This window comes from Chanodichthys erythropterus, chromosome 3 (genome assembly GCF_024489055.1).
Source record: "Chanodichthys erythropterus isolate Z2021 chromosome 3, ASM2448905v1, whole genome shotgun sequence".
NCBI classification, from domain to species: Eukaryota; Metazoa; Chordata; class Actinopteri; order Cypriniformes; family Xenocyprididae; genus Chanodichthys; species Chanodichthys erythropterus.
In genome coordinates this window covers 2390101-2416155 of record NC_090223.1, presented here as the reverse complement: position 1 = coordinate 2416155, position 26055 = coordinate 2390101, and positions in this window count along the sequence as shown.

The following is a 26055-nucleotide window of genomic DNA, read 5'->3' as shown; positions in this document are numbered from 1 at the left end:
CTGCCAAATGGCTGAAACCACATGACTTTGGTGCTCCGATCAGCAGATTCGGTAATTCAGACTTGACAAGTGAGACTCAGGAGAATAAACAAATGTGGTTCAGGTAATATATGCAAGTAGTCTGCAAACATAAAACACAACACTGTTTCTTTTTGTTAGTTTTAATGATCATTAATAACCATTAGAAAAGTATAAGTAAGGCACAAGAAGCTACAATAAGAAATACAGCAAACAATTCAGTCAAATGTACAAAGTCAACGCTCTAGTAGGCTACAATGGTAAAGTTATAAAATTTCACTTTCAATTTAACAAATTATAAATTCATGAGACCAAAGATCACCCATTATATATACAAAAGATGAATTATCTCTCATGTTTAACCATTTCAGAGCAACAGCGCCAACTATAGGTGGAGAGGAGAGATTTGGCTGAGTCTCTTCTGTGTCTCTTCTCAGCTGTGGTGATGTGGTTTCTCCACTGCATGGATCTTCATGTGTATCTTCAGGTGACTTTTAATAGAGAAACTCTTTCCACACTGATCACACGTGTGTGGCTTCTCTCTGCTGTGGATCCTCTCATGTTTTTTCAGATGTCCTAACCGACTGAATCTGTTTTCACAGTGTGAACACTTGTAAGGTTTTTCCCCAGTGTGGATCATCTCATGTGTTTTCAGAGATGATGAATCATTGAATCTCCTGTCACAGTGTGAACACATGTAAGGTTTTTCTCCAGTGTGGATCCTCTCATGTCTTTTCAGATTTGATGACTGATTGAATCTCTTGTCACAGTGTGAACACTTGTAAGGTTTTTCTCCAGTGTGAATTCTCTGGTGCAGTTTTAAACAGTTTGCTGTAGTAAAAATCTTCTCACACTCAAAACACACATATTCTCTCACACCAGTGTGTGTGTTCTGATGCGCATGTAAATATTTCAGCAGTGAAAAACTCTTTCCACACACAGAACATGAATGTGGCTTCTCCTTCGTATGAACTTTCAGGTGTGTCTTCAAGGCTGATTCTAGAAGAAATGTTTTGCCGCATTGATGACATGTGAACGGTCTCACTCCGGTGTGGACCATCATGTGTTCTTTAAGGTGCGGTGATCGCGTGAAGCTCTTCTCACACTGATCACATGTGAACGGTCTCTCTCCAGTATGAATTCTCATGTGAACATCAAGACTGTGTTTGGTTGTGAAACTCTTTCCACACTGAGTGCAGTTTGCAAATTTCTTAGCTCTTCTTTTCTTTAAAAATGTCTTTTTAGTCTTTGAGCAACTCAAAGGTTTTTCTCCAGGTTTGTCATGATGTTCCTCCTCCACTTCACTCAGTTCTTCACTCTCCTCCTTCACTTCCATCAGCTCTGAAATTAAAGAAAAAAAGAGTCATTTAATTTTCAGTACATCAAAATAAAATAAAATGGTCATAAAATTGAGACTTGATGTGATAGACAACTGCTATAAAATATCCGGATCATTTTGATGCGTTTGCATTTTCATAAATTAATTGCATATGTCCCTGAAACTTTAACATTAGTCTTCCAGTTGTTCAGACTCACCGGTCATCTCAACAACACAATCCAGAGGTCTGGGTGAAGGTATAATGTGTGTATGTCTTTTCAGCGCTCATGTGATGTTCACTTGATTTTAAGTGAATTTAGTTTCAATTTAATTTAGCTCTAAACTTAATCTGACTTCAATTTCAAATTCAATTTATTTAATTTAATTTCAATTCAAATTATTAAATGCAGATTTACTGAATTAAGACAATCAGCACTGAATGGAGGTCTTCTGGACATCTGGAATTTCCCAAATGGCTGCTCTGCCACCTTCCCTTAAATTAAAGGTCTCATGTTGTACTCCTATTTTTTTTTTTTTTTTTTGTATTAATTTATCTTTAAAAGTACCATATTTTATGTAAAATAAGCTTATTGTTGTTATATTTAATATTTATTTTACTTTAGAACATATGATGGTATAAAAATATCAAAAATATCAATAGCCACTATGACCATTATATAAGGAAAAGACAAAGTAGGAAACCGAGAAATGATTTATTTATAAAAAAAAAATAAAACAAATAAATGAAAAAAATGGTAATCAATAGTAGTGAGAGCTATTAAATATATTTGATCAATCACAAAAATATCTAATGTGATATTAACAGCATTATTTTGACATCAACTTTTAGACTGATATTTAATTTATTTTCTAAAACTGTGTAATTATTAAGGGCCGGTCACACTAGACTTTTCCTTCCACTGACTTCCATTCATACACATGTGAATGTGGGACACCAGAAACACAAGATCAAGTGAAGTTTGCAGTAAAGTGGAGTAGATTGTATATTTTTACTTTTTGGAATGAGTATTATTTGTTATATATGTGTGGAGAGGGGGGCGTGGTTTAGCGGGGTCTGCAACAGGAGGAAGCGTCTGGGGATGTGCGGTGATTGAACGGGTTGAATGTAAATCACGAACACCTGTTTCTTGTTCCAGTAATTGCCGTGGAGACAGGATAAAACGCCAGGAGAAGCAGGAGCGTGGGAGAGAGAGAGGGAATGCTGACAGTCAGACTGAGTGAGCTGTGCTCATTTCGTGGAGTGAAGCCCGTCCTTGGATGTGGAATTATTGAGTGTGCGTTGCACCGTCTTTTTGTTTATGTGTTTGATATTTTTCTCTGGTGAGAATAAAGACTGTCAGCAGCCCAAAGCCGATCCCTGTCCTCTTCCTTCCCATTACACAAGAACCTTTGTTACACTGGTGCCGAAACCCGGGAAGGAAGACGGTTCTCCTGATCCGAATTTACAAAAGGAGGAGGACAGAAAGCCTGATGTACTATGGGACTTGGGACGTTGGTGGGGACCTTTGGCACATAGCCAGGTCTAGTGTGTAGGAAAGCCTTCACCATACCAGGCGCAAATTCCAGACACGAAGGAGCAACTGACAGTGCTTGTGAATCTCCTATTCTTTTAAGAGACGAGATTGCCAAAAAAAATATCGTTTTTAGAGTAAGGAACTTCTCTGATACCTCTTCTAGTGGTTCGAAGGGAGCCTCAGCTAACCCCTCTAACACTATAGCCAAGTCCCAAGTAGGAGTTCTTGTACGCACTACAGGCCTCAACCTCCGCGTGTCACAAAGGAAGTGTATGACAAGGGGGTCTCGACTCACCGAGGAATCCCCTATAGGAACATGATAAGCAGAAATGGCTGCTATATAAACCTTCAAAGTTGAAGGAGATAAACCTTCCAACAATTTATCTTGGAGGAACTGAAGCACAAGGCTGATAGATGACTGGACAGGGTCCACATTATGTTGACTACACCATATAGAAAACAATTTCCATTTATAAGTATACAGCTTCCTTGTGGAGGGAGCTCTGTAATGAAGAATGGACTCCACAACCTTGGTTGGGAGACCGGAATCTATGAGCCTTGCCCCTTCAGAGGTCAGGCCCACAGCTTCCATAATTCCGGGCGGGGATGGAGTATTGTGCCGCCCGCTTGGGACAGGAGATCCTGCCTGAGAGGAAGCTCCATCAGAGAGCCGTCTAATAGAGATATTAGGTTCGCAAACCATATCCTCGTTGGCCAGTCCGGGGCCACCAGTATTAGGCTGACCCCTTCGTGGCATACTTTTTCCAGGGGGAAATGCATACAGATGTAGCCTCGGCCACGTCTGCAGCATGGCATCCAGACCCAGGGGTGCTTGATGTGAGAGGGAGTACCACAGTGGACACTGGGTTGTCTCTCCCGAAGCAAATAGGTCTACTTCCGCTTGACCGAAATTTTTCCAAATGAGCTCCACCACCTCGGTGTGGAGTCTCCATTCCCCTGGCCTCAGCCTCTGCCTCGACAGGGCGTCTGCTCCCACATTTAGATGCCCAGGAAAATATGCTGCTTTCAGTGAGAGGAGCTTCCCTGGGCCCACAGGAGGATCCAACAGGCCAAGTTGCAAATTCAGCGAGACCGCAGACCCCCTGATGGTTTATATATGAGACCACCGTCGTGTTGCCTGTGCGGACCAACATGTGATGGTCCCTCAGGTCTGGGAGGAAGTCTTTCAATTAAAGAAATACCGCCATCATCTCCAGCCGATTTATGTGCCAGGAGAGCTGATAGTCCTACCATAGACCCTGAGCTGAGCGACCACTCATGATCGCCCCCCAGCCCGTGAGGGAAGCATCTGTCGTAAGCATTACACGACGACAAGAAGTCCCCAACACGGGTCCCTGGGACAGGAACCAAGGATTTTTCCACATGACCAGAGCACGAAGGCATCGCCGCATGACTTTGATCATGCGAAAAGGATTTCCCCTCGGAGAAAACCCCTTGGTCCTGAGCCACCACTGTAAGGGTCTCATGTGCAGAAGGCCAAAAGGTATCACGTTGGACGCAGCTGCCATCAGACCCAACAGTCTCTGAAACTGTTTTACTTATTTGACTTACCTAACTTCACCCCAGAATGGAACTGGAGCTGGGGATAGATATGCCTGCATCATAGTGAAATCCCAAACTACCCCTAAGTAGTTGGTAATTTGACTCGAAGCCAGCACACTTTTCTTGGCATTGAGTCTCAGCCCAAGTCTCTTCATGTGCGACAGAACAACATCTCGATGTTGAACTGCCAACTGTTCTGTTTGAGCTAGTATCAACCAGTCGTCAATATAGTTCTGTACGTGGATGCCCTGGAGTCTCAGCGGAGCCAGTGCTGCATCCACGCACTTCGTGAACGTGCGGGGTGGTAGAGATAGGCCGAAGGGAAGAACCTTGTATTGGTAAGCTTCGCCCCTGAAAGCAAACCTGAGGAACTTCTTGTGAGAAGGATGGATGGATACATGAAAGTATGCGTCTTTCAGGTCTATCAACACAAACCAGTTCTCGGACCTGATTTGTGGGACAATCTGTTTGAGTGTAAGCATTTTGAACTTCAACTTTCGTACAGATCGATTTAACACACATAAATCTATGATCAGACGCAACCCTCTATCCTTCTTTGGAACAATGAAGTAACGGCTGTAGAAGCCTGACATTTTGCTGGGAGGAAGAACCCTTTCTATAGCTCCTTTTTGCAAAAGCGTCATAACCTCTTGTTCCATAACCAGAGACTGCTCTGGGGCCACCACTGTGGGAAGGACCCCGTTGAACCTGGGCGGTCGAGAACCGAAATGTATTCTGTAACCCTGTTCTACCATGAGCAGCACCCATTTCGAAATATTCGGGAGACGTTTCCATTCTTCCATAAATTCTACCAGTCTCTCGGGACTGGCCTCTGGTGTTTTTTGAACACTTGGCTCATTGGTCTGAAGCACACTGGGTGGCAGGACAGCCCCCTGAGGGCGGCGAAGGGGAACAGACATTTGATATTTTAATAACCGAACCCCTCCGGAGAGGGCTGCCCTCGTGAGTCCTGGACGGCTGGCATCAGGACTTCTTCTTCTTTGAAGCCTTCCGGGAGATAATGACGGTCCTCAGACCCGTCCTACCCCCAGAAAGCTTCGCCTGTGCTGACCACCCCGGTCCCCAAGCTTTCTGCGGGGGAGCACGGGTGGCCACACTGGCTTTTTGCTGCGCTCTGTGCACTGAGGAGCCGGCTATCGGCCGAGACTGCTCCCGCTCAGCAGCCTCGGGGGGATGAATCTCTGGAAGGCTGCTGAATGTTTACATGTCTCCCGGAACCTATCGACGACAGTTGACACTGCGTCACCGAATAGGCCCACAGGAGACAGCGGCACATCCAAGAGAATATTTTTGTCTTTTTCCTTAATATCAGACAAATTGAGCCACAGGTGCCTCTCCTCTCTGGTGAGCTAGATCTGTTGCTTTCCTGAGCTCCTGTATTGATTCAAATGATGCTTCCCCGCTTTCATTGATTCCCCCCAGCAGGTCAGCCTGATAAGCTTGCAAGATTGACATTATATGAAGGCAAGCTGCAGCCTGACCTGGTGCCGAATAAGCCTTGCCCACTAAACTCGATGTTGTCTTTAGAGGTTTAGTGGGCAACGTCGGGGTCTTCAGGGATGATGCAGACTCGGGCGAGAGATAGCTCGCAAGCATCTCTTCAACCCGAGGCATCGCCCCGTAGCCATGTTGTTTCAGCCCCATGATGTTACTGTATGTTGACGTTTGGGGGCTGAAAACATGGTACTGAACTGGTCTATTCCAACCTCCTCAGAGGAAGATACGTTGAGTGCCAGTGTCTCCCTCTGGGGAGAAGAAACCGCAGCGCGTGCTTCCACCACCAAAGGAGAGACACTGGGTCTGGCAGGTAAGGGAAGAGATAAGGCAGAGCCCGTCTCAACCCCCTCTACCACATCCATTTGTGAACCCCACGAATGCAGCCTTCGCTGTGCCTCAGCAGCAGCGGGACCTGATTCGCGGGGAACACCGGCCGCAGCACGCTCCTCGAAGAGTGCCTGCTGCAATCTCAGGACTCTGAGAGCGAGCCGGTCACAGTGAACACAGACAGCTCCCTCGAGAGCTGCCTGAGCATGCTCGGCTCCCAGGCAGATTACATACATCTCGTGTGTGTCCCCACCCGAGATGAATCGAGTGCAAAAAGGCACACACTTCCTAAACTGCCGCTTGTCCTGTTTTGTGTCTTTTTCCACCATTGTATAAAGTGTTTCTCAGTATATATATATATATATATATATATATATGAATATGTGCTTGCTGATTCTTGTCTTCAGACAAATATATCAGAACGTAATAAAGACAGGCAACATCAAATAAGACACACAAGATACAGATAGCGCTTGCTGAAGACAACAGAAGCTAGCGTTCTTTGTTCTGGTTATACTTTATAGTTTCCTGGTCCGTGACATCACCCATGTCTGACGTTTCGTCTCATCATTGGTTGGATACAGAAGTGCTTCATGACGCAATCACGCAGAGTGTTCCCATAATGTCATTTGATGTAGCGTCGATAGTTCCCATGAAAGGGAACAAAATAACAACTTATTAAGTGATGGATGATTTCAAAACACTGCTTCAGAAAGCATCGGATCAAAAATGAATCAGTGTATCGAATCATAATTCGGATCGTGGGTCAAACTGCCAAATGGCTGAAACCACATGACTTTGGTGCTCCGATCAGCAGATTCGGTAATTCAGACTTGACAAGTGAGACTCAGGAGAATAAACAAATGTGGTTCAGGTAATATATGCAAGTAGTCTGCAAACATAAAACACAACACTGTTTCTTTTTGTTAGTTTTAATGATCATTAATAACCATTAGAAAAGTATAAGTAAGGCACAAGAAGCTACAATAAGAAATACAGCAAACAATTCAGTCAAATGTACAAAGTCAACGCTCTAGTAGGCTACAATGGTAAAGTTATAAAATTTCACTTTCAATTTAACAAATTATAAATTCATGAGACCAAAGATCACCCATTATATATACAAAAGATGAATTATCTCTCATGTTTAACCATTTCAGAGCAACAGCGCCAACTATAGGTGGAGAGGAGAGATTTGGCTGAGTCTCTTCTGTGTCTCTTCTCAGCTGTGGTGATGTGGTTTCTCCACTGCATGGATCTTCATGTGTATCTTCAGGTGACTTTTAATAGAGAAACTCTTTCCACACTGATCACACGTGTGTGGCTTCTCTCTGCTGTGGATCCTCTCATGTTTTTTCAGATGTCCTAACCGACTGAATCTGTTTTCACAGTGTGAACACTTGTAAGGTTTTTCCCCAGTGTGGATCATCTCATGTGTTTTCAGAGATGATGAATCATTGAATCTCCTGTCACAGTGTGAACACATGTAAGGTTTTTCTCCAGTGTGGATCCTCTCATGTCTTTTCAGATTTGATGACTGATTGAATCTCTTGTCACAGTGTGAACACTTGTAAGGTTTTTCTCCAGTGTGAATTCTCTGGTGCAGTTTTAAACAGTTTGCTGTAGTAAAAATCTTCTCACACTCAAAACACACATATTCTCTCACACCAGTGTGTGTGTTCTGATGCGCATGTAAATATTTCAGCAGTGAAAAACTCTTTCCACACACAGAACATGAATGTGGCTTCTCCTTCGTATGAACTTTCAGGTGTGTCTTCAAGGCTGATTCTAGAAGAAATGTTTTGCCGCATTGATGACATGTGAACGGTCTCACTCCGGTGTGGACCATCATGTGTTCTTTAAGGTGCGGTGATCGCGTGAAGCTCTTCTCACACTGATCACATGTGAACGGTCTCTCTCCAGTATGAATTCTCATGTGAACATCAAGACTGTGTTTGGTTGTGAAACTCTTTCCACACTGAGTGCAGTTTGCAAATTTCTTAGCTCTTCTTTTCTTTAAAAATGTCTTTTTAGTCTTTGAGCAACTCAAAGGTTTTTCTCCAGGTTTGTCATGATGTTCCTCCTCCACTTCACTCAGTTCTTCACTCTCCTCCTTCACTTCCATCAGCTCTGAAATTAAAGAAAAAAAGAGTCATTTAATTTTCAGTACATCAAAATAAAATAAAATGGTCATAAAATTGAGACTTGATGTGATAGACAACTGCTATAAAATATCCGGATCATTTTGATGCGTTTGCATTTTCATAAATTAATTGCATATGTCCCTGAAACTTTAACATTAGTCTTCCAGTTGTTCAGACTCACCGGTCATCTCAACAACACAATCCAGAGGTCTGGGTGAAGGTATAACGTGTGTATGTCTTTTCAGCGCTCATGTGATGTTCACTTGATTTTAAGTGAATTTAGTTTCAATTTAATTTAGCTCTAAACTTAATCTGACTTCAATTTCAAATTCAATTTATTTAATTTAATTACAATTCAAATTATTAAATGCAGATTTACTGAATTAAGACAATCAGCACTGAATGGAGGTCTTCTGGACATCTGGAATTTCCCAAATGGCTGCTCTGCCACCTTCCCTTAAATTAAAGGTCTCATGTTGTACTCCTTTTTTTTTTTTTTTTTTTTGTATTAATTTATCTTTAAAAGTACCATATTTTATGTAAAATAAGCTTATTGTTGTTATATTTAATATTTATTTTACTTTAGAACATATGATGGTATAAAAATATCAAAAATATCAATAGCCACTATGACCATTATATAAGGAAAAGACAAAGTAGGAAACCGAGAAATGATTTATTTATAAAAAAAAAAAATAAAACAAATAAATGAAAAAAATGGTAATCAATAGTAGTGAGAGCTATTAAATATATTTGATCAATCACAAAAATATCTAATGTGATATTAACAGCATTATTTTGACATCAACTTTTAGACTGATATTTAATTTATTTTCTAAAACTGTGTAATTATTAAGGGCCGGTCACACTAGACTTTTCCTTCCACTGACTTCCATTCATACACATGTGAATGTGGGACACCAGAAACACAAGATCAAGTGAAGTTTGCAGTAAAGTGGAGTAGATTGTATATTTTTACTTTTTGGAATGAGTATTATTTGTTATATATGTGTGGAGAGGGGGGCGTGGTTTAGCGGGGTCTGCAACAGGAGGAAGCGTCTGGGGATGTGCGGTGATTGAACGGGTTGAATGTAAATCACGAACACCTGTTTCTTGTTCCAGTAATTGCCGTGGAGACAGGATAAAACGCCAGGAGAAGCAGGAGCGTGGGAGAGAGAGAGGGAATGCTGACAGTCAGACTGAGTGAGCTGTGCTCATTTCGTGGAGTGAAGCCCGTCCTTGGATGTGGAATTATTGAGTGTGCGTTGCACCGTCTTTTTGTTTATGTGTTTGATATTTTTCTCTGGTGAGAATAAAGACTGTCAGCAGCCCAAAGCCGATCCCTGTCCTCTTCCTTCCCATTACACAAGAACCTTTGTTACACTGGTGCCGAAACCCGGGAAGGAAGACGGAAGCCGCCGCCATGCAGGCAACCTCCGCCGCTGGGACGCCGTTTGCGGACATCATCGCATTCCTCGCGGCCCTTCATCAAGAGCAACATCGGGCCCTGCTAGATCTCCAAAAGGATCAGGAGCGCCGCTTCGAGGCGATCGTCCAGGGCCAGCAGGAGGACTGCGAGAGGTTCCGGAGCTGGATAGCAGCTGCTGGCTCCTTCCAGCTGCCACTGCAGAAGATGTGGCATGGACCTCATCTGGCCATTAGAGCGATCAGCGAGAGGGCATCGTTTTGCATTAGTCATTGTGGATTATGCAACACAATATCCAGAAGCAGTGGCTCTCCGCAACATTTCCGCTAAGAGTGTTGCGGACGCCCTCTTCAGTTTAATCTCCGAGTGGGGATTCCGAAAGAAATCCTCATTGATCAAGGCACGGCGTTTGTCACGTACGCCACGTGAACTATACGAATTGTTGGGCATTAAATCGATTCGAACCAGCGTCTTTCACCCACAAACGGACGGGTTGGTCGAACGTTTTAATCGCACGCTTAAATCCATGATTCGTAAGTTCGTTCAAGAAGACGCCAAAAATTGGGATAAATGGTTGGAACCCCTGTTGTTCGCTGTGCGAGAGGTCCCGCAAGCCTCCACAGGGTTTTCCCCCTTCGAGCTTCTCTTTGGGCGCCACCCCCGCAGGGTGTTGGATGTCCTAAGAGAGTCTTGGGAGGATGGACCATCTCAATCGACAAATGAAATTCAGTATGTGCTGGACTTGAGAACAAAACTCCACACTTTGGGGTGGCTATCTATGGAGAATTTGATATTTAATTTATTTTCTAAAACTGTGTAATTATTAAGGGCCGGTCACACTAGACTTTCCTTCCACTGACTTCCATTCATACACATGTGAATGTGGGACACCAGAAACACAAGATCAAGTGAAGTTTGCAGTAAAGTGGAGTAGATTGTATATTTTTACTTTTTGGAATGAGTATTATTTGTTATATATGTGTGGCGAGGGGGGCGTGGTTTAGCGGGGTCTGCAACAGGAGGAAGCGTCTGGGGATGTGCGGTGATTGAACGGGTTGAATGTAAATCACGAACACCTGTTTCTTGTTCCAGTAATTGCCGTGGAGACAGGATAAAACGCCAGGAGAAGCAGGAGCGTGGGAGAGAGAGAGGGAATGCTGACAGTCAGACTGAGTGAGCTGTGCTCATTTCGTGGAGTGAAGCCCGTCCTTGGATGTGGAATAATTGAGTGTGCGTTGCACCGTCTTTTTGTTTATGTGTTTGATATTTTTCTCTGGTGAGAATAAAGACTGTCAGCAGCCCAAAGCCGATCCCTGTCCTCTTCCTTCCCATTACACAAGAACCTTCGTTACAATATGTTTTTAAAAGAGATTCAGATGTGTTATTATCAGTGTCCTACATGATTCACTCAACCCTGTTACTTCTGACATGATTTTCTTCCCTTCAGAAACACCCAGGAAGTGACATCATCTGGGCTCTCTCTACAGCATGATGGGACAAGAAAATAATCTCAATCCATTGTCTCAGTTTTTACACAAATTAATGACTGCATTCATCAACCCTGTTACCAAAGTTACTGTAAGAAGAGATTTTGCTCAAGTTACACTTACAACCCTGTCAGCCATTCTGGAAAGTTCATTTACTTCAAACATTTTGGTGTTCACAGTTTATTCCTAAAAATAACAATGTTGTAAACTATATTGAAATTCTGGAAACACTATAAACACAATATATATATATATATATATTGAAATAATGTGAAATAAATATTTAGTTTGATCTGATGTTGACAGTCATTATGAAAGTTTCTCAGACTTCCCTTTACTGAGCTTTTGTTAGAAAAGAACATTATGTCTCATTTCATAATTCAACTGTTTCTCTAAATGTGCAGAAGTGCTTGAATCTTTCTATCATGAATGTTGTTCAGCATCATGAATGAATGAAGACCAACCTCTTTGTTCTTCAGTATCTTCAGTGTGTTTCATTCTGCAGGGTTCTGGATCACTCATGTTCTCACTGTCCTCTTTAATAATCTCAGTCTTTGCAGATTTCAGCTCTTTCTGATGCTCTGATGCACATCTGATGGGAATATTCCAACATTTATTGGGGAACTGCTGTGGGAGGAGCTTCACTGATAATGTGAGTGATGAGGGAGGAGCTTTGCATGTGAATTGCAGTGGGAGGGGCTTCATTTACTGAACTGAAGATTGGTTGGAGGAGCTGATCTGCCAAAATCAAAAATATATCAGTTACTGTGTTTAAATGAACAAAAGCAATTTTACATCGAAAACCCATTAAATCCAAGTGTCTATTTTAATGTTTCAAATTACTTTAGTGAAAACAAAATGTTTTAATATTCCATCATTTAGTGCAACAGATATATTTATGTACAAACCCGATTCCAAAAACGTTGGGACACTGTACAAATTGTGAATAAAAAAGAAATGTAATAATTTACAAATCTCATAAACTTATATTTTATACATGATTGGGTATAAAAAGAGCCTCTCAGAGTGGCAGTGTCTCTCAGAAGTCAAGATAGACAGAGGATCACCAATTCCCCCAATGCTGCGGCCAAAAATAGTGGAGCAATATCAGAAAGGAGTTTCTCAGAGAAAAATTGCAAAGAGTTTGAAGTTATCATCATCTACAGTGCATAATATCATCCAAAGATTCAGAGAATCTGGAACAATCTCTGTGCGTAAGGGTCAAGGCCGGAAAACCATACTGGATGCAGGTGATCTTCGGCCCTTAGACGGCACTGCATCACATACAGGAATGCTATAAAACACTATAGGTCAAAAAAGAGGCCATATCTAAACATGATCCAGAAGCACAGGCTTTAGTCAGAGGACAAGGACAACCCAAGTTGTTATCAGCGCTCAGTTCAGAAGCCTGCATCTCTGATGGTATGGGGTTGCATGAGTGCGTGTGGCATGGGCAGCTTACACATCTGGAAAGGCACCATCAATGCTGAAAGGTATATCCAAGTTCTAGAACAACATATGCTCCCATCCAGACGTCGTCTCTTTCAGGGAAGACCTTGCATTTTCCAACATGACAATGCCAGACCACTTACTGCATCAATTACAACATCATGGCTGCATAGAAGAAGGATAATCCATAGAAAACATCTGGCGTATCATAAAGAGGAAGATGCGACAAAGAAGACCTAGGACAGTTGAGCAACTAGAAGCCTGTATTAGACAAGAATGGGACAACATTCCTATTCCTAAACTTGAGCAACTTGTCTCCTCAGTCCCCAGACGTTTGCAGACTGTTATAAAAAGAAGAGGGGATGCCACACAGTGGTAAACATGGCCTTGTCCCAACTCTTTTGAGATGTGTTGATGCCATGAAATTTAAAATCAACTTATTTTTCCCTTAAAATGATACATTTTCTCAGTTTAAACATTTGATATGTCATCTAGGTTGTATTCTGAATAAAATATTGAAATTTGAAATTTTGAAATATTGAAATTTTGAAATTTGGAATATTGAAATTTCCACATCGTTGCATTCTGTTTTTATTCACAATTTGTACAATGTCCCAACTTTTTTTGTAATCGTGTTTGTACAAATGATTTATGTACAAATGAAACAACAGTTATTTTGACCTGTACTTAATCAAATATATAAAATAATAAGTGATCATACTAAATTTAATTATATTTTAAATGATTAAAAACTTCTTGCTGACAAATGAGTGAAATCTAGTGGTTTGAAGGGAAGTGGAAAAAGAATAAAGATTTAAAATGACAATGATTTAGGGCTGCACTGTGATCCTTAAATACAGTGTTTGAATGTCAGAAAATTATTATTGTTCTAAATATACCTTTCTTTCTTCCTTTCTTTCTTTCTTTCTTTCTTTCACTATATTAACCCCTTTTATATCATTTATATCCATCTATTGTAAAGCAACTGATGATAATTCAGAACTGTTTTGTTTCTAATTCTAACTTTATTATGTTTCTTCATTCAAATAATGGCAGATATCTAGAAAAGTAGTAAAGAACTGGAAGAAAAACAGAAATAAATGTAGATGTTTGTAGTAATTAAATCCCCCCAGTCTGTTGACAGCAGTGAAATGAGCTTTACGTGTCAATTTACAGCAGATCTGAAGACATCAGCATAATAAATGAGGTGAAAACAGGAACTATTGACATGAAATAAAGAGTGTTTTCAGCAGTTTCTCTGTTAATATTGATGATCCTCAGACTATCAACACTCATTCAACAAGACATTCAGATCATCTCACTTTATTCTGAGTGTTTGCAGTTAGAAACTGATTATTTGAGTCAGGATATATGAGAAAAGACTATAAAACTGCTCTATTGAAAGACAATACTGATATTTCTCACAATATGACATTAATAACACAAAAACAAACACTAATGACACTCATCTTCAACATCTATTGTTAAATAACTCTGAATTAACTATAACTATGAAACATGGTTTGATTTTATAACAACATTGATTGTAATTAAGTAATTATATCTTTAACATGTAAAAACAGTTTTTATGTGCAGAAACTGAAAACTCTCCCCATCTCAGACTTTTATTTATATGCTCATTTATCTAAAACTATTATAAACGTTTTGATTTTAATTTTAGTATGATGTTATTACACAGTGTGTTATATATAATTATATGTTTTATTTATAATGATGTAATTTAAAAGAAGAGAATTGTGTGGTCTGTTCAGATGAAATGTGTGTTAATTTCACATTAGTTTCTTCTTTTCTCACAGTGATGGGGTGTGAAAGCAGGAGATACCAACACATGCTCTACATATGAGCCTGATATGAAACACCAAAAACAATCCTGAGAAGTTTAAATGTGTGATGATGAACAAAGCTCATATTAATCTCCAGATAATACTACATAAATATAACAAAACATATTCAAATGTCATATATATTGTCAGTTGGTGTGTTTTTATCATTCAGCTTTAACCCTGTGGTTATTCAGGTAGGGTCAGGATAGTCAGATCTGCCTCAATCATGAAGTTCTCACCGCCGCAGGCTGAAGATCTTCAGGAATGATGGAGAAGACTCTCCTGTGCTTCTGTTTTGAGCCTCAGTTTAAGGAAAGTCTCACAGGAGGCGGTCATAACAATAAAAACACTGATTTCATTGGTTACGATATAAAGCAGATACAACTTAAAATCTCTATAATCTACACTTAATGCAGTTGATCTGAGGAAACCTTTCACTCCTCAGACTCTCATTCTGGTTTATATTTCTGAAAACTCATTTTAGTGTATTTCATTTACATTGAGTTCACATTTTAATTCTTCCTCTCTAACCTACATGTAGCCTTTACTGGACAAACTGTGATCCGTATGAGTTTAATACTGAACACTGCTTTGATATCTTAAATACGGGATGATTTTGTATTATGACAGCAACTCAAGGTTTTATGATTATTGCTCTTCTGATCTAATTTCACTACTGCAATCAATGTACTTATTAGAAAATCAAACTTTCACTTCATATCTATCATATTGCTGTAGTTATTTATCTTTAGTGGTTGATGAAGATGAGCGTCCTTATGTTTGTTTTTGTGTTATTAATGTCATATTGTGATAAATATCAGTATTGTCTTTCAATAGATCAGTTTTATAGTTTTTTTTTCTAATTTATCCTGACTCAAACAATCAGTTTCTAACAGCAAACACTCAGAATAAAGTGAGATGATCTGAATGTCTTGTTGAATGAGTGTTGATAGTCTGAGGATCATCAATATTAACAGAGAAACTGCTGAAAACACTCTTTATTTCATGTCAATAGTTCCTGTTTTCACCTCATTTATTATGCTGATGTCTTCAGATCTGCTGTAAATTGACACTTAAAGCTCATTTCATTGCTGTCAACAGACTGAGGGGATTTGATGACTACAGATATCTGCATTTATTTCTGTTTTTATGCTTTCAACAGTTTTTTTTCTTACAGTTCTTTACTACTTTTCTAGATATCTTTCATTACTTTAATGGAAAAACAGAATAAAGTTAGAATTAGAAACAAAAGAGTTCTGAATTAGCATCAGTTGCTTTACAATAGATGGATATAAATGATTAATGAAATTAGTTTAAGAGTCAAATATAAAAGGGGTTAATATAGTTTAAAAAAAATGAAAGAAAGAAAGAAAGAAAGAAAGAAAGAAAGAAAACAACTTGTCAGTATTTAGAACAAGAATCATTTTCTGACAAAATACTCTTTCATTGTCATTTTAAATCTTTATTATTTTGCCACTTTCTTTCAAACCACTAGATTTCACTCATTTGTCAGCAAGACGTTTTTAATCATTTAAAATATAATTAAATTGAGTATGACCTCTCATCCTTTTATATATTTGATTAAGTACAGGTCAAAATAACTGTTGTTTCATTTGTACATAAATATATCTGTTACACTAATGATGATGGAACATTAAAACATTTGGTTTTCACAAAAGTAATTTGAAACATTAAAATAGACACTTGCATTTAATGGGTTTTCTATTTAAATTCGCTTTTTTACATTTAATTTGATGCAGATACTAAAATTTGATATCTGGTCTTAACCCTATAAAAACAAACACAGTAACTGATTTTGACAGACCAGCTCCTCCAACCAATCTGTAGTTCAGTCAACGAAAACCCGCCCACTACAGGCCACTATCACTATCAGATCATCAGGAAGAGCTGAAATCTGCAAAGACTGAGTTTATTAAAGAGGACAGTGAGAACATGAGTGATCCAGAACCCTGCAGAATGAAACACACTGAAGATACTGAAGAACAAAGAGGTTGGTGTTTATTCTTCATTCATTCATGATGCTGAACAACATTCATGATAGAAAGATTCAAGCACTTCTGCACATTTAGAGAAACAGTCAAACTATGAAATGAGACATAATGTTCTTTTCTAACAAAAGTTCAGTAAAGGGACGTTTAAGAAACTTTCATAATGATTGTCAACATCAGATCAAACTAAATATTTATTTCACATTATTTCAATATCTGCTTCACAGTTTGCAGGAGTGTTTCCAGAATTTAGGCATTTTCAATATAGTTTACAACATTGTTATTTTTAGGAATAAACTGTAAACACCAAAATGTATGAAGTAAATGAACTTTCCAGATTGGCTGACAGGGTTGTAAGTGTAACTTGAGCAAAATCTCTTCTTACAGTAACTTTGGTAACAGGGTTGATGAATGCAGTCATTTATTTGTGTAAAAACTGAGACAATGGATTGAGATTATTTTCTTGTCCTCCCATCATACTGTAGAAAGATGATGTCACTTCCTGGGTGTTTTTGAAAGCAGGAAAATCATGTCAGAAGTAACAGGGTTGAGTGAATCATGAAGGACACTGATAATAACACATTTAAAGATGCAGTCAGTCTAGACTTTGAGCATGTGAACTTTCTACAGACGCTGAAACGATCATGATATGATGTCACACTCCACGAAATTAAAACATAAATAACAAATAATAATCATTTCAAAATATACAATCTACTCGACTTTACTGCAAACTTCACTTGATCTTGTGTTTCTGGTGTCCCACATTCACATGTGTATGAATGGAAGTCAGTGGAAGGAAAGTCTAGTGTGACCGGCCCTTAATAATTACACAGTTTTAGGAAAATAAATCAAATATCAGTCTAAAAGTTGATGTCAAAATAATGCTGTTAATATCACATTAGATATTTTTGTGATTGATCAAATATATTTAATAGTTCTCACTACAGAAACATGCTCTAATGTTTTAAATATAATAATTGAGTAAAGAACACAGGACTCTTTTCTCCTCTATTATCTGTGCACCCCTCCCTCTTCCTCATCCCTCCCTCTTCCTAATCCCTCCCTCTTCCTCATCCCTCATCCCTTCCTCTCCCCCTGATTCAAGACACTGAAAGTCACTAAGAATGTCTGTAGTCCACATACGATGTTTCCTGTCAATTTATCTTTCCCCTTTCATGTTTGTCAAGGGTCACAAGGACCCTTTTATTAGGACAAATATGGACAATTTAAAAACAAAAATAACAATTTCCTTAATCTGAGCAGTTCTCAGATGCCTTAATCCTTGGCTACTTTGCCACCTGAACACACACACACCACACACACAAATCGAATGGACTTGATTATACATTGTCATATGGTTAAAAAAAATTAACTTTATTGGCCCTGAACGGACAAAAGTTGGCACCATAGGAAATGAATGGGGAATACTATATTTCAGAGCAATGTTTTCTATATTTCTTTCTTAATATTATTTATAAAGAATTATTAAGCATTATTTAAGGAAAGGTGGCAGAGCAGCTATTTGGCAAATTCTGTATCCAGAAGACCTCCATTCAGTGCTGATTGTCTTAATTCAGTAAATCTAAATTTAATAACCATTTGATATTGGAGTCAGATTAAGCGTAGAGTTAAAGTAAAATTGAGACTAAATTCTAAAAATAAGGTGAACTTCACAGGAGCGCTGAAAAGACACACATTATACCTTCACCCAGACCGCTAGATTGAGTTGTTGGGATGACAGGTGGCTCTTTACAATTGGTTGATTAATTTTAATGTAATTAATTTCTGAAAATACAAATGCAAAAAAATCATCGAATGTTTTATAGCAGTTGTCCATCACAGCAAGGCTCAATTTTACGTCCTTTCACTTCACATTTCTCTCTTTAAATTATTTTGTTGTACTGAAAATGAAGTTTCTTCTTTGATTTCAGAGCTGATGGAAGTGAAGGAGGAGAGTGAAGAAATGAGTGAAGTGGAGGAGAAACATCATGACAAACCTGGAGAGAAACCTTTGAGTCGCTCAAAGACTAAAAAGACATTTTTAAAGAAAAGAAGAGCCGAGAAATCTACAACCTGCACTCAGTGTGGAAAGAGTTTCTCAACAAAACAAAGTCTTGAGCGTCACATGAAAATACATACTGGAGTGAAGCTGTTCACATGTGATCAGTGTGGAAAGAGTTTCACAACTAAACAAAGTCTTGAGCGTCACATGAGAATTCATACTGGAGAGAAGCCACACACATGTGATCAATGTGGGAAGAGTTTCAGTCAATTTGCACACCTTAAAGATCACATGATGATCCACACTGGAGAAAAGCCGTTCACATGTGATCAATGTGGGAAGAGCTTCATATGAAAAGTACATCTTAAGGGTCACATGAGAGTTCACACTGGAGAGAAGCCACACACATGTGATCAATGTGGGAATAGCTTCACGCGATCACAACACCTTAAAGCACACATGATGATCCACACCGGAGAGAAGCCGTTCACATGTGGCCAATGTGGAAAAACATTTATTGGGTCATCAACCCTGAAGAAACACCTGAGAGTTCATACGAAAGAGAAGCTACATTCATGTTCTGTGTGTGGAAAGAGTTTTTCACTGCTGTCATATTTACATGAACATGAGAAAACACACACTGGTGTGAGAGAGTACATGTGCTTTGAGTGTGAGAAGACTTTTACTACAGCGACTAATTTAGACCGACACCAGAGGATCCACACTGGAGAAAAACCTTACAAGTGTTCACACTGTGACAAGAGATTCAGGCAGTCTGGACATCTGAAAAAACACAAGAGGATCCACACAGGAGAAAAGCTGCAGACGTGTTTTTAGTTTTAGTTCATTTAGTTTATTCAGTCATTTAGTTTATTAACCCTTGAGGGACGGATTGGGCAGTACCTCCCAAAATGGCATACTTTTACAAATGTGTAGTTATCTCAAAAACTTTTAATGCTAGAGAGATTTTTTGCTGTCTTCCTCAGATTCCACTGAAAACAGCGGTATCCAGTTTGTTTATTAAACGCGTAAACAGGCCAATGAAAACGATTATGTTAGGCAGATTCAACACGCAACAACCAATGTAAAAATTGGGAGGAATATTTTTCTAACCCAATCAGAGGAAGGTTACCATGATGTATTCTAGCCATTCAGAGGACTCTGCTGTAGCCTTGTAAAAGCTGGCTGGCCTATAGTAAAAGCAGCCGGGTGTAATCAATAAGCGATCTGAGAATCAGCATCAGGTGGAGAAAGCAGAAAGCGATCGGAGTATTAGCGAGCACAAAGAGATAATTTTGAGAGAGATATAGCATTATTACAGAATTGTTTTATCAAAATGGCAAGCAGTAAAAGATTTACGGCAGAACAAGCTCTGGAACAATTACTGGAAAGTGACGAGAAATCTGGAGCAGACAGCTTTTACACAGATGGAGAGGCCTTGCTTTGCTCACTGGCATGCCTAGGACTGTTTGTAAAAAAAAGTTAATTATTTAATTGTTCTTTACACATTTGATTAAACAATAACACAAGCAAAGAGTTTGAAATTTTTTTTTTTTTTTTTTGTTCTATATTCTGTGATGTGTGATTTTCAGTAGTAAATGACAAAAATCTAATTTTCGTTTTTGAAATTCTCTAGTTTATTGTACATTTTCTTTCACTCATACTTCCTTTCTAAACACATTACATGCATTCTTATGGTAGCTTAGGGTCTTCTGAATCCATAGATACCAAACACAGGGTGTTCCATCTCCTTTACATATGATTTATTAGCCCAAATATAAAAATAGAGAAAACAGACCAAAAAGGGCTTAGTCCCAAAAAAAAAAAAAAAAAAAAAAAAAACGCCTAGGACTGTTTGTAAATAAAGTTAATTATTTAACTGTTCTTTACACATTTGATTGAACAGTAACCCATTTCTGTCAAGCAAAGGGTTTGAAAAATATATTTTTGGGTCAAAAACTTTTCACTATTGTTGTGTGAGGTAGGATTTTCAGTAATAAATGAGAAAAATCTCATTTTCGTTTTTGAAATTCTCTAGTTTATTGTACAATTTTTCACTCATACTTCCTTTATAAACATATTGCATGCATGATTATTGTAGCTTAGGGTCTTCTGAATCCATTGATACCAAATACATGGTGGTCCATCATCATTACATATGGTTTATAAGCTGAAATGTAAAAGTAGACAAAACGGACCAAAAAGGGCTTAGTCCCCTAAGGGTTAAAGAGGACAGTGAGAACATGAGTGATCCAGAACCCTGCAGAATGAAACACACTGAAGATACTGAAGAACAAAGAGGTTGGTGTTTATTCTTCATTCATTCATGGTGCTGAACAACATTCATGAAAGAGAGTTTCAACCATTTGAAATGAGACATAATGTTCTTTTCTAACAAAAGCTTGGTAAATGGAAGAAACTTTCATAATGATTGTCAACATCAGATCAAACTAAATATTTATTTCACATTATTTCAATATCTGCTTCACAGTTTGCAAGAGTGTTTCCAGAATTTCAATATAGTTTACAACATTGTTATTTTTAGGAATAAACTGTAAACACCAAAATGTTTGAAGTAAATGAACTTTCCAGAATGGCTGACAGGGTTGTAAGTGTAACTTGAGCAAAATCTCTTCTTACAGTAACTTTGGTAACAGGGTTGATGAATGCAGTCATTCATTTGTGTAAAAACTGAGACAATGGATTGAGATTATTTTCTTGTCCTCCCATCATGCTGTAGAGAGCCAGGATGATGTCACTTCCTGGGTGTTTTTGACAGTAGGAAATCATGTCAGAAGTAACAGGGTTGAGTGAATCATGAAGGACACTGATAATAACACATTTAAAGATGCAGCCAGTCTAGACTTTGAGCATGTGAACTTTCTACAGACGCTGAAACGATAATGCCTACGGGTCAATCCCACATAAGCTGGTAGAAACCTCACTTGACCGTCATTACGTTCCAGATAAGATCAAGAACCTCATACTGGATTATTACAATTCTTTCAGTTTGAGAGTAACCTCTGGAGCGGAAACATCAGCATTTCATCGGCTTGAGAAGGGCATTATCACTGGATGTACTATTTCCGTGACATTGTTTGCCTTGGCGATGAATATGCTGGTGAAGTCAGCAGAGGTGGAGTGTAGAGGTCCACTCACCAAGTCAGGTATACGGCAGCCCCCCATCAGAGCATTCATGGATGATTTGACGGTGACAACAACATCGGTTCCGGGGTGCAGATGGATCCTCCAAGGGCTTGATAATCTCATCAACTGGGCCTGGATGGAATTTAAACCAGCCAAGTCCAGGTCCCTGGTGGTGAAGAAAGGGAAGGTTACAGACCAGTTCCGCTTCTCACTTGGAGACATTCAGATACCATCTGTCGGAGAAAAGCCAGTTAAGAGTCTGGGCAAGATCTACGACTGCACCCTGAAGGACACCGCATCACTCCAGACAACCACTAAACAGTTGGGAATCTGGTTGACGGCTGTGGACAAGTCAGGTCTGCCAGGGAAATATAAAGCCTGGATCTACCAGCATGGCATCCTGCCCCGACTGCTTTGGCCACTTCTTGTCTATGACGTGCCAATAACCACCGTTGAATGCTTCGAAAGGGAAAGTCAGCTGTTCCTTGCGGAAGTGGTTAGGCCTACCACGAAGCCTCAGTGATATCGCCTTGTACAGGAGGAAGAACAAGCTAAAACTGCCCTTCAGCAGTCTGAAGGAAGAGTTTATGGTAACCCGATCAAGAGAGGTGCTACTGTACAGAGACTCCAGTGACAGCAAGGTCTCTTTGGCAGGCATAGAGGTTAGAACTGGCAGGAAGTGGAAGGCCCAAGAGGCAGTAGACCAGGCTGAGTCACGTCTGCGACACAGTGAGCTGGTGGGGGCAGTGGCATCTGGACGGGCAGGACTCGGGAGCAATCCAAGACCTCGATTCAACAAGGTCCAGGGAAAGGAAAGGCGACAGCTCATCCAAGATGAGGTTCGAGCTGGGGTGGAAGAAGCCCGCTGCAGTAGGACAGTAGGGATGCGGCAGCAGTGGGCATGGACCCGTTTGGAGCAGGTGGTAGACCAGAAGATATCATGGACAGAATTGTGGAAGTCTGAGCCACACCGGATCAAATTCTTAGTTCAGTCTGTCTATGATGACCTCCCCAGTCCATCCAATGTCTTCTGCTGGGGCCTGGCAGACACACCATTGTGCCCGCTTTGCCAGAGAGGAGGTTCACTGGAGCACATCTTGAGCTGCTGCCCTAAAGCACTGGGAGAAGGGCGCTACCATGGCGTCACGACCAAGTACTGAGGCCTGCAGTAGACACCAGCAACCAGCAAGACAGAACATCGCCTTTGTTAAAGCCGGGGAGAAGCCACATCAGCGACTGAAGCAATCAGGGGGGCTGCTCTCAACAGCAAAGGACTGGCAGCTGAAGGTCGACCTAGGGAGACAGCTCAAATTCCCAGAAAACATCGCAGTGACCATGCTCAGGCCAGACATTGTCCTGGTGTCAGAAATAACAAGGCAAGTGGTCCTGCTGGAGTTGACTGTTCCCTGGGAAGACCGGATGGAGGAGGCATTTGAGAGGAAGAGGGCCAAGTACGAGGAGCTGGCAAGCGAATGCCGAAGCAGGGGGTGGAGGACCCGATGCAATCCCATCGAGGTTGGGTGCAGAGGATTCGTCGGGCAGTCACTCATCAGAGCCCTCAAGATGCTTGGAGTAAAGGGACTGCACATCAGGAAAGCCATCAAGAACATCACGGATGCCGCCGAAAAGGCATCAAGGTGGCTGTGGATGAAGCGGGGCGATACGTGGATCATACAAGCTACTCAGACACAAGCCAGGGTCTGATCAACCCTGGCTGGATTGCCTGGGCGAGGGTGTATGATGTTGTGAGACCCGAAACACCTAATGAACCCAGGATACATCACTGATGATGTGTCTGAGTTGCACCAGAGGTGTATTTCAAGAACAGTAGCTCCGCCCACTAATGTCACACAAAGTTAAAAACAATGCATCTGACTAACGGCTTCAGTGGTGTAAGTAGTAGCGTATTTGTCAAGTCAAGTCAAGTCAAGTCAAATTTATTTATATAGCGCTTTTACAATTGGTAATTGTTTCAAAGCAGCTTTACATATTAGAAGCACAGAAAAAAAGGGAAGTGGTTAAAACTGTACAAACAAGCGTGGTAATATGTAACATATACAAGATGGTGCTACATTAAGCCAATGTCGGCTGACTTCCAGGGGTGGAAAAAACCCCCTAGGAGAAAAACCCAGCGTGCTAGCACTGGGAAAAAAGTCCTAGGAGGGAAAAAACCCCTTGGAAGATATATATATGTAAATGTATATGGAGATCAAAATCTGAATTGTACATTTTTATTATAGAGATTAAAAATCGATTATATATAAATATATGTAAGCGGATACGGGGATCCTGGGCTACGTTGTAGTCAGGTCCAGACGCAGGTTCTCCATCTGACCTGGATACGGCCTGGATCCAGCACCCGGCAAACCTCAGGATAAGCAGAGAGACAGATATTAGCGTAGATGCCATTCTTGTTCTGATGTACAGGTATATCTAGTGTTATAGGAAATGTTCTCGGTTCCGGCCGACCTAATTATTGCAGCGTAACAATCCTTTAACGGATTTGAAAAATGTTAATGTATTGATAATGTGTTATGTGTATGCAAGAGCAAAGAGATGTGTTTTTAGTCTAGATTTAAACTGACAGAGTGTGTCTGCTTCCCGAACAATGCTAGGAAGATTGTTCCAGAGTTTAGGTGCTAAATAGGAAAATGATCTGCCGCCTTCAGTTGATTTTGATATTCTGGGTATTATCAACTGGCCTAAATTCTGAGATCGCAATAAACGTGAAGGACTATAATGCATTAAGAGCTCACTTAGGTACTGGGGAGCTAAACCATTTAGAGCTTTATAAGTAAGTAGCAAGATTTTAAAATCTATACGATGTTTAATAGGGAGCCAATGTAATGTTGACAGAACTGGGCTAATATGGTCATACTTTCTGGTTCTAGTAAGAACTCTAGCTGCCGCATTTTGAACCAACTGTAGTTTGTTTAAAAGCCGAGCAGAACAACCACCCAGTAGAGCATTACAATAATCTAGTCTTGAGGTCATGAATGCATGAACCAACTGTTCCGCATTTGTCATTGAGAGCATATGTCGTAATTTAGATATATTTTTTAGATGGAAGAAGGCGGTTTTACAGATACTAGAAACATGACTTTCAAATGAAAGATTGGTATCAAAGAGCACACCCAGGTTCCTAACTGAGGACGAAGGTTTAATGGAGCACCCGTCAAGTGTTAGAGAGTATTCAAGGTTTTTTCGTGAGGAAGTTTTTGGTCCAAAGATTAGGAAATCAGTTTTTTCTGAATTTAATAATAAGAAATTTCTTGTCATCCAGTTTTTAATGTCAGCTATGCATTCTGTTAGTTTTGTGAATTTGTAGGTTTCGTCAGGGCGCGAGGAAATATAGAGCTGAGTATCGTCAGCGTAGCAGTGAAAACTAACACCATGCTTCCTAATTATCTCTCCTAAGGGCAGCATGTACAGAGTGAAAAGCAACGATCCTAATACTGAGCCTTGTGGTACCCCATATTTAACCTGTGATCGATACGACATCTCTTCATTAACTACCACAGACTGATAACGGTCAGATAAGTATGATTTGAACCATGCCAAAGCAATTCCACTAATGCCAATATAGTTTTCAAGTCTTTTTAAAAGAATGTTATGATCGATAGTGTCAAAAGCAGCACTGAGATCTAATAACACTAATAGAGAAATACAGCCACGATCGGATGATAGGAGTAGATCGTTTGTAACTCTAACGAGAGCAGTCTCAGTACTATTGTATGGTCTAAATCCTGACTGGAAATCCTCACAGATTCCATTTCTTTCTAAAAAGGAACACAGTTGTGTTGAAACTGCCTTTTCTAGTATCTTTGACAGAAAAGGTAGATTCGAGATTGGCCTGTAATTTACTAAATCTCTCGGATCTAGTTGAGGTTTTTTAATAAGAGGTTTGATAATAGCCTGCTTAAAGGTTTTTGGCACGTGTCCTAGTGTTAAAGATGAATTAATTATATCAAGAAGTGGACCTACGACCTCTGGAAGCATTTCTTTCAGTAGTTTAGTCGGCATTGGGTCTAACATACATGTCGTTGATTTTGATGATTTGATAAGTTTAGATAATTCTTCCTCTCCTATAGCGGCGAATGATTCTAGTTTTACCTCAGGGACACTACAGTGCACTGTCTGAAGAGAAACTGTAGACGGTTGCATGTTTATAATTTTCTCTCTAATATTATCAATCTTGCAAGTAAAGAAGTTCATAAAGTCATTACTGCTGTGCTCTATGGAAACGTCAGCAGTTGAATCTCTGT